Genomic DNA, 10,139 nt, shown 5'->3' on the forward strand with positions numbered 1-10,139 from the left:
TTCTGAAGCTGGAAACAGGGAGAGACAGTCAGACAGACTCCCGCATGCGCCCGACCGGGATCCACCCGGCACGCCCACCATGGGGCGAAGCTCTGCCCACCAGGGGGCGATGCTCTGCCCATCCTGGGCGTCGCCATGTTGCGACCAGAGCCACTCTAGCGCCTGGGGCAGAGGCCACAGAGCCATCCCCAGCGCCCGGGCCATCTTTGCTCCAATGGAGCCTTGGCTGTGGGAGGGGACGAGAGAGACAGAGAGGAAAGCGCGGCGGAGGGGTGGAGAAGCAAATGGGCGCTTCTCCTGTGTGCCCTGGCCGGGAATCGAACCCGGGTCCTCCGCACGCTAGGCCGACGCTCTACCGCTGAGCCAACCGGCCAGGGCTCAGTTTTCTTATAACAATGGTTTCTACAATGTTGATAGTAAGCCCTACTACTATGGTCACTCATCTGTCTCAAAATCAAAGACCTCTACAGTAGGTATATGGAACTGCCTTCAGAAACCCCAGTTTTCTGTATTTTTACCACTATCTACCAGTCATACAACCACTAGACTCTTACCCAAAATAGCAAAATACTACAAAAATAATTATAGTACTGTCCCTGGGGCTAAGGATAACACAGATGTAGGAGTGAATATTGGGATTATTTTTTCTCCACTTGTTATCTTCAGAGTTTTTCAACTTTACCATGTAGTCTGCCCAACACTTTCAGGGAAAGATAGCTGGCATACTTATGTCGTGGTAAGCAACCCTGTATCCCTAGCAGTGTCTATATTCTTCTAGAGTACTATTTCTCATGTGGACATTAAGCCTTTGCTTAGTACACACAAACCTGATTTATGACTACTGGGTAATTTTTGGATATTTTCATGTATGTCAGATCTTTCCACTTTCTATGGAACATATTTCATTGAAGTCCAGTAACTTACAAAATGAAGAATGAACTATACTGTGGAGATTTGACCACTTTTTATGTATACTGCCCTATAGTGGAGATGATACAATTGGAAAAGTTGTCAGAAATACATTATTTAACTTGGCCAAGTTATAAAAGCTACTCCCAGTCCAAAACAGATAGTATTGGGCAATGTAATCCTTTCAGTTTCCTCATAGTTAACCTAGGTCATGTCTGTGCTATTGCTAAAAACTTGTGCAGCACTGATCGGGTAGATCAGTCCATCTCTAAACTAAAGGAGGTGATATCTGGATTTCCAAGGTGAGACCCAAATGGACACTGGGAAAATTGTTCTTGGATTAGGTTCACTAGTTTTAGATTATGTCTTCAAAGCATTCTACAAAGGCTAACCGATCTCCTGCCCTTATTCTTCATGTGTATTGTAATTGTATACTGTGGACTCCCAGAATTTTAAGTATTACCATGTCATTTGATTATAGAAGCAACAAAGCCAGAGTCTGTTCTCTCTCCAAACTCTCATTTTGAGATGACAGAATCATCTAGAGATTATGACAGCTGTATAGATCTGCAGCAAGACTGCTTTTGTGGATAAACTCAGAACTAGTTAGAGGCTGGCTGAAAAGGGTGTTTCCAGAACTGTGTACCATTCCTGTTCATGCACCTGCAATCTCAGGATGTCTGCGACTCATATAACACCTCCTTTTTCACTGAGAACCTCATCTTGCCTGCACTAATTCTTGCCACAAAAAGGTGTTTTAAAAAATAATAATTTAAAAAATATTTTTTATATTTTTTAAAATATATTTTTATTTTCTTTATATGTATATTAAAATACTAGAAATACTAATTGCTGAGGATAAAGACAATTGTCAGAAACTTCTTAACAACAGTTATGAAAAGCATTTAAATATCAAATTTAAGATGCTTTACTTGACACTAAATGAAACAATGTTTTTGTCTAATTTAGAAATCTTATTTTAAAAAACAACAGCTTTTTAGATACAATGATATCAATTTCAAATATCAATATAAATTCTTTTTTCCTCATATTACTTGGACCTATTTATGTTCATGTTTATCCTTTAGAGCAGTGATTTTCAACCTTTGTTTCTCACGCACTCATAAACTAATTACTAAAGAAAAAGGGGCCCTGACCTCTTCTTCCTTAGTAACTAATTTATTTGTGCCATGAGATGAAAATGGTTGTATTTAGTCAGGGGCACTGATCTTAGTAATTAGTGTGTGTTTGTGCCTGAAAAAAAAAAGGTTGAAAATCACTGCAGAGCAACCAAGAAATTTACTGTGGTCAAGAAATTTATTTTCTGAGAAAAGAAGAACTATCAATGTGCATTATTTAAAAAATAGAATAAAGAATAAAGAGTGGCAAATTGAGTGTGACAACCTGGAAAAGCAACGACAACATTGTCAGCCTTTCCTCTTTTTCAATTCCTTCTTAATATTTTCCTTGCTGAGATCCAAGTGGTTAGTCCAATCGTCAAGTAGTGGTTAATTTCTAATGGGGAAGCCAGTGTGTTTGCTACACACTGATGTAAAACATACTCTGGAAGCATTTTGGGTAAAATTTGTCTCTTGGTAGGACTTCCGGAAACAGAAGAGATGGCCATATAAATTTGTATTTCAGATAATAGAAAGTTTTACTATAAGTATGTCCCATGCAATATTTGTTGATTATACTTCAAATTATTTGTTCTTTTTTGAAAAGTCAAAATTAACTGGGTGTCCTGTACTTTTATTTGTTTTACCTGTTTACTCTGTTTCTTGATCTTGTAATGATTAATGCAACAATAGTGAAACAATAGCTTATAACACCTTTGGGGCTTTGTAAAATACAATTAATAAATGCCTAACTAAAAAGGGTGTTGAACAAACTAGCAGAGTTCCTTTCTTATCTTGCAGTTGTCGATAACAAATGTTACTAAGTTGTATGGATAAAAGCAAGAAATAAAGTAATCAGAAACTTGTTTACATGGGGAGAAATATCCAATGCCCCATCACTTCAGTAAAGACTCTAATAGTTCTGGACTGCATATAGTCAGAAATATGTTCCCAGAGATGAAAGAATGGCTTCTCTGAGAAAGGTTGACAGGAACTACATTTTCATTTCCTTCGGAAAATTCCCCATGCATTTGACTCTGACATTATCCTCGGAGTTTGTTTGTGCATGTGCAGCCACACAAACACTTTGTTTCTGTTCCAAAAGAGTTCTATGCTACTTCTATGTGAAATAAGAAATTGGAAGGTAAGTAATATCCACGCATGAAGATTTGGTGTTTACTTGGACTATGTCATTAACATTTCCAACTTGTTGAGTGGTTTCCGTGATTCTCAGAGGTCTTCACCCCATAAAAGCTGATGGATGGGCTGACAGAGCCTTCCAGGCTTGGGCTAGTATAATGTGAGCTCAGCGCCTGGAAACAATAAAACAGCAATTTTCTAAGAGATTTGCCTGTAGGAAAAGCCAGGAACATAAAAGCCCTTTTTACTCTCCTACCCTAAGCCTCTTCTTTTCTCTCAGTAGTAAGAGAGGTTTGGGAGGACTGTATCCTGTCAGGTTAATTGAGGGTGACAGTCAATGTGATCTCAGCAGCAGCGGCTGCAATGGCTCCGAGGGAAAGACCACTGGAGCAGAAATCAGAGATGCTGGGCTCTGGTCCGGCCACAGTGGAGCTTCCTGTCAAGGACAACAGAAGCCGAGGCTGTAGAAGTTAGGTTATGTCAGGCCTTTTCTCATAAAAGCTTAGATGGAGGCATCCAGTCATGAGTTGACAAGCAATGGTTCTGGCTCCTCCCTAGTTATGTGCATCAGAGCTGGCCCGGGCTGTCTAAAATTCATCTTGGGCATTGTCCACACACTGCATTCTCAGAGGGTATTACCCTGAAACTGGGTTTTTTAGTGTTATAAGAAATAAAGGGATATGTGTCCTGGACTCGGTGCCCTACAAAGAGATTCAGGGTAAGGAGGTCTAGACTAAAGTGATGTGCCAGCTATCCATGGGGTCTTGGTCTCCCAAGTCAGTCTTGTGACAGCAATCAATTAACCTTCGTTCTGAAGAAGCCCATATTCTGGGTCCCTCATCCAAATCCACCAGCCACTGGATACTTTTTGATCTAAAATGGATGGAATTATGATCATTGCTGTTTCTTATTTGGTAATTTAACAATCACATAATGGCTTACTTACTGTTTCAACCAGCAATCCAAAACTTTTCAACATGTTAAATAACTATAAGCTTAAAATAGGGTCTCTGGATGGCCTAAAAATAATGTTGAAAGAAGTGTCTTTCAATGGGCTTTTTGGTTCTCACTAGGAAACAACCTATATATATATTTAGCGTTTAAAAATCCTAACTTGAGGTTAATTTACATGAGGTTGTGCTATGATAGAGATGTTGGCTGTGTCTTATTGCCCAACAGGGGACAGGACCATCATAAAAGATGGGAAAATGGTTATTGGTCCAGGAGGACTGAGCTCCCTTTACTCAGGGCAAAGTTAGGAGCCTGCATTAAGCTGGAGAAGGGGGGCGGATAAGAGAGAGGAGTGTAGCCAACCCTAAGGAGAGAGCTGGCTTCTTCCGAGATTAGAGGAATCAATGATTAAAACCAGGTCTTTTAAAGCCATAGGTTTTCACCAGTGGGTACTCGCATTCTTCAACCCCACACATTGCCCCAGGAGGTCACAGGAGAGTGAAGGGTACACACAGATGCCAGCAAAGTAACCTCAAAGTGCTGCAGGTCCTATGGACAAGGCATGAGGTGACAGAAGCAGCAGATGCCACAGGCAGCAGGACTGTGACTAGAACACACACCCACTTAGGAGGGAGGAAGGTAAAGGCCAGAGAGGGAGATATTTCATGATCCAAACTGCAACACTATCCAGTTCCCATGCTGATGCTCTACCCACCGTCTGGCCATGGCTGAGGGGGAAGCCCTGCTGGCACCACCTTTCCCAGCCAGGGCTAGAAGTCCGAGGACAGGCTGGCCGCCAGGCAGAACCCGTGAATATCCGAGGCTCTGGCTTGGGGTCAGGAGCCACAGGAAGCATGTGGACACCGAGCAGCTCCCATGAGTTTTTTCCAGAGAGAAGCTCAGATTGTCCTGGCTCGGCCTTCTGTCTCCCGTCTAAACTCTTCCCAGCTTCACCTCCAGGCCTCTGCTGTCAGGCAGGATTTTCAGACTGATTGGTCCCATTATATGGGTCAGATGGTGCTTTTCTGTTTAAAGGATGAGTGGGCTTTTCTGTTTAAAGGACAAGAGGGCATTTCCATAAGATGCATCTCATTTTACTAATATCACTAATGTCTTTGCTTTCTTGCATCCAATCAATCATTCCACTTCATCTGTGGATTTCATTAATGAGCCATTGACTCCCTCTTCCAGACCATTAGTGAAGATGTCAAATTCTGACTGGACCTAATACCAATTCCCACGACTCATCGCAGTTTCCCCTGAGAGCTCCCGGGGAGGCATTCATCACTTTTGTGCATGTGCCTTCATTATCCCAAACCAATTTTAATCTATTTTGCAAGAAACACTTAAGATGTTATAAAAATTAATGCTTTCCCAGGGATCTCCTAATTTGTATAGGATTAGACAGATGGCCACACGCTACAACCATGAAAACCGAGCACCCCAACTAACCTCATGGTGTAGGCTCATTTATCCACTCAGTCTGTGGAAAAATAGGAAGACTACGTTTCCTGCTTAATGCTTCTTCTGCCTTTCCAGCATTCCACTTTTCTATTGATTTGCCTTTTTATTTGTCAGAAGCTTCCAATTTCAGTCTATCCTGTGGTTCCTCTTAGGGTATTTTACGCAAATCAGTATGTTTCCGATGGCAATAGCCGACACAGGTGGCTAAAATTTAAGTTTAAGTTGATGTTCTAAATGGCTTGAAAGCAGGTATTGATTCCTGGGTTTTTCTGACATTCCACTACCCTCTTTTAGTGTAAATCAGGTTCTGGTACATGAACTAAAAAATAAAGTCTAGTAAATGAGCTTAATTTACTTTTATTTCTATCCCTAGGTACCTGGTTACACAGGGGATTCAAGTTTGAATACCAACTTTTGTTTTATATTGAGATTTTCTTCTGAAACTCAAGAAAAGAACAGCATTTCTCATCTATTAAAATACTTTTTTGATGAAAGAATATACAATTTGATCTCTACTATCATTATAAGTTGCAAAAAATGCTTATAGAAGTACACGGAGGGCCCTGGCCGGTTGGCTCAGCGGTAGAGCATTGGCCTGGTGTGTGGAAGTCCCAGGTTCAATTTCCGGCCATGGCACACAGGAGAAGCACCCATCTGCTTTTCCACCCTTCCCCCTCTCCTTTCTCTCTATCTCTCTTTTCCCTCCTGCAGCCAAGACTCCCCTAGAACAAAGTTGGCCTGGGCACTGAGTATGGCTCCATGGCCTTCACCTCAGGGGCTAGAATGGCTCCAGTTGCAGTGGAGCAATGCCCCAGATAGGCTGAGCATCGCCCCCTGGTGGGCATGCCAGGTGAATCCTGGTCTGGCGCATGCAGGAGTCTGTTTCTCTGCCACCCTCCACCCCCAGCCCCTCTTCTCACTTTGGAAAAATACAAAAAAATAAAAATAAAAAAAAGAAGTATACTGAAAACTAAAAATGTTTGTTCCTTAATATACTGTTATATAGTCAAATAATAGGTAATAGGTTTTTTTTTTCAAAGCTATGAAGAGAAGCACTATTTAAAACCTTTGAGGAAATAGTTTCTTTCTGCTTAGAGTCCAAGCTGAAAATGGAGCTCCCGTTAGTCAAGTGACGTGGTATTTTCTGAGTAACACCATTAAACTTTTTCCAGGAAACAGGATCTCTGATATTACTCTCTAATCACTTTATGTGAAATAGCATGTAGGTTGCAACCCAAAAATTATTGTGGAAGGTGCCATATCACTGGCTCTTTGAATGTACTTCCAAGTTTTACTGAGGATTCTTTGATTATGTACAGTAATATAGTACAACATAGCATTACAGAATAAATACAACGCATAATATTAGAGCACTGACTTTGCAAACAGCATAAATTAAAATCCTGATTCTGCTACATATTAGTTGTATGATCTTGGTGATATTATTTAATCTCTTTGAGCAGCAGTTTCACCATATGAAAATGTGATAATGATACATACCAATTATATGGCTTGAGTGGGTGTATATATTAAGATTTTCCGAAGAAACAGAAACATATATACTGAGGGAAGGTACATAGTTTGAATCTGGGAGAGCTCAATCTACTATATTCTATTAGAGCCTCTAATGGATTGGATGAGTCCCACCTACATTATGGCGGGTAATTTGCTTTACTCAAAGTCTAGAGATGTAAATATTAGCTTCATCCAGCAAACACCATCAGAAACATCCAGAGGCTGTTTGAACAAATTTGTAGGCCCTGGGACTCAGCCAAGATGACACATTAAAATGAACCTACAGAGTGAATTAAAGTTTGGGAAGAGGGAGAAACAGATGGTAGCAAGTATTCAATAAAAACTTATTATTTTATGTATCCCAGTGATGTAAGACAAGGAGGAAGTCGAAGTTTTTTGTTGAGAGTTTCTGATAAGGATCAGCTGATATATGACTAAGGAGATGTCGAGTGATTGCCAATTCACTGTCTTTGTGGATTCTGACGTAACAGTCACACCCAGTGACAGGCCACAGGTGCCCAAAGTACTAGGTGAGGACAGCACAGTGAGGCCCTTCCTGGCTACTGCAGCTGCCTGTGCACCTGTGCGGCAGCTGTGTCAGGCTTGCTCGCTGGTTTACCGGCTGCAAGCTCTTTGCCTGATTGGCGTGTGAGTGCATGGCAGCACCATGTGTGTATGGCCTATGTAAAGCTATGGGTGCTTGTGCTCAGGGGGATTGCGGGTGGCGAATTGCCTGCCCGCCACTGTGAGGGGCCATTTTGCTACTTCTTTGCCTGAAAGGTGGTTTCCCCTGCCTGTGTTGTGAGACTCTATTAAACAGAATGGCCCAACCCTTTCCAGCTCCACAGTTTTTCTACCATCTGCCTGAATCCAATGTGGACCTGCCTGGCCTCGGTCACTGGCATTACAGCACTACTATCACATTATTGTACTGTTACAGGTGTGGACTCAACTGAAGAGAGTTTTTCTGATTTAGATAATGACAGCTCTCTTTGGAAACACAAACAACATAAATGTTTTAACTCTCCTCCCAAACAAGAGCCTTTTCAGTTTGGCCAGAGCAGCTAGAAACCGCCTTCTGCTGGCGGGAAGAAGGTCAACAATCTATGGGGTGTCACACTGCAGGAGCAGAATCAAGATGCGTAGTCACTGGACTTGGTGTTTTGGAAATGCAAGGTACTATTGGCAAAAGCAGACAATCCGAGACCTACAATTATTTGCTTCATAATAAACGAAGAGGGTATCTCAAGAACATGTGAAAGAATTCGACAAAGAGCTGGCTGAATCTGTGCAAGGTGGTAAGAAATCAAGCTCAAAGGAAGAGGGAAATGGCAAGGCATCTCAAGGAGAAATGATCTGTCCAAGACAGACAAGGGGACAGACTGAAAATGAACTATACAGGCTGGTATGAGATCAGAGGGGAAGATTCTCAGGAGAAAGTGGCTGAAATTTAATTACTTTCAGGTGGCAGGAACCAAAGAAAGATCTGATAGCCTGAGCAGCAAGTATAATTGAGAACCAAATGGCAATTGAACTCCTGATGGAAACTGCTAAGGTCAAACAAAACGGTGGCCTTTTCATAATGAACGGTTGAAGAAAAAAACACCAGGTAGGGTTTTCTTGAATCTCCTAAAAAGCACTCCTAGTATTAGGGAGGAACAAATTAAGGACATGTTCTATATTAAAAACCAAAAGGAATATGACAATAAAAAAAAAACTGCTAGGAAGAGGAGAACACAAGTGTTGGGGAGATGAAATAAGCTACTAAAGTCTAAATTTCCAAGAAGATAATGATATATCATGAGAAATTTTCACAAGTTGACACAAATGAGGCCCTGATGTCTCATGATGAATCCCAGGAAGGACATGGAGAAGCAAAGTTGGATGCAGAGGAAGCCCTTAAGGTCGATTTGGATATTTTTTTTAGTACATTTTAAGGAATACACCTTTCTAAAATAACATTGGAATAAATTATTTATACTGGAGGTCGGGGGAGACGAGAGTTGTTTGTGACCCTGCATACTGGCTACTGAATTTCACACAAAAAAGAGAAGACACTAGAAAGATATGGAACTGAAAATGCTCATAGCACTGATGTAAAGCAGAAAGAAGACTCTAGGGTGACTCATCGATGACACACAGTGGCACCGCCCCAGCTCCAGGTAATGCAAGGCCAACAATGTAGTATATAACACAAGTATATACTCTTTGTTTTGTATTTTTTTCTTCCAAACCATACACAAAGTGAGGAACCAGACATTCTAAAAGATATGCCCCCCAAATAGTGCAAGTAGAAGAAAGAGAGCACTAGAATAAAAATGTAAATGCACTGGTTCATGCTGTGGGGAAAAACCTTTAAGACATTAAAGGTTTTTTGTTGTTGTTTTGGGTTGTTTTTTTTTTGTATTTTTCTGAAGCTGGAAACAGGGAGAGACAGTCAGACAGACTCCCGCATGCGCCCGACTGGGATCCACCCGGCACGCCCACCAGGGGCGACGCTCTGCCCACCAGGGGGCGATGCTCTGCCGCGACCAGAGCCACTCTAGCGCCTGGGGCAGAGGCCAAAGAGCCATCCCCAGCGCCCGGGCCATCTTTGCTCCAATGGAGCCTTGGCTGAGGGAGAGGAAGAGAGAGACAGAGAGTAAGGGGGGGGGGGGAGTGGAGAAGCAAATGGGTGCTTCTCCTATGTGCCCTGGCTGGGAATCGAACCCGGGTCCTCCGCACGCCAGGCCGACGCTCTACCGCTGAGCCAACCGGCCAGGGCCACATTAAAGTTTTTATTCTAGTCAATTCCACACAAAGTTTATTCTGATTTGACTACTGATATTGACCTTGCTGGGGTCTGATCTGTTTCCAATTTAGAAGAGCTTAACAAAGATATTTTTGCATCCTACACATGACCCTTCCACCATCACCAGAAAGTAAAACCACTCATAATAGTACAACACAGGCTATGGAAGTCAGAGAGACTACAGGTATTATAAATGTAGTGTTAATTTTTAAATTTTTTAAATTGAGCTTTAATGAAAAGTGCATTGAAAC

General features: G+C 41.8%; 1 pseudogene; it reads left to right on the plus strand.

The window, feature by feature from the left end:
• Nucleotides 1–7,539: 7,539 nt before the first annotated feature.
• On the plus strand, nucleotides 7,540–9,034 carry LOC136322328 (phosphorylated adapter RNA export protein pseudogene; annotated as a pseudogene).
• Nucleotides 9,035–10,139: the final 1,105 nt, after the last annotated feature.

Source organism: Saccopteryx bilineata, chromosome 2 (assembly GCF_036850765.1).
Source record: "Saccopteryx bilineata isolate mSacBil1 chromosome 2, mSacBil1_pri_phased_curated, whole genome shotgun sequence".
Taxonomy (NCBI): domain Eukaryota; kingdom Metazoa; phylum Chordata; class Mammalia; order Chiroptera; family Emballonuridae; genus Saccopteryx; species Saccopteryx bilineata.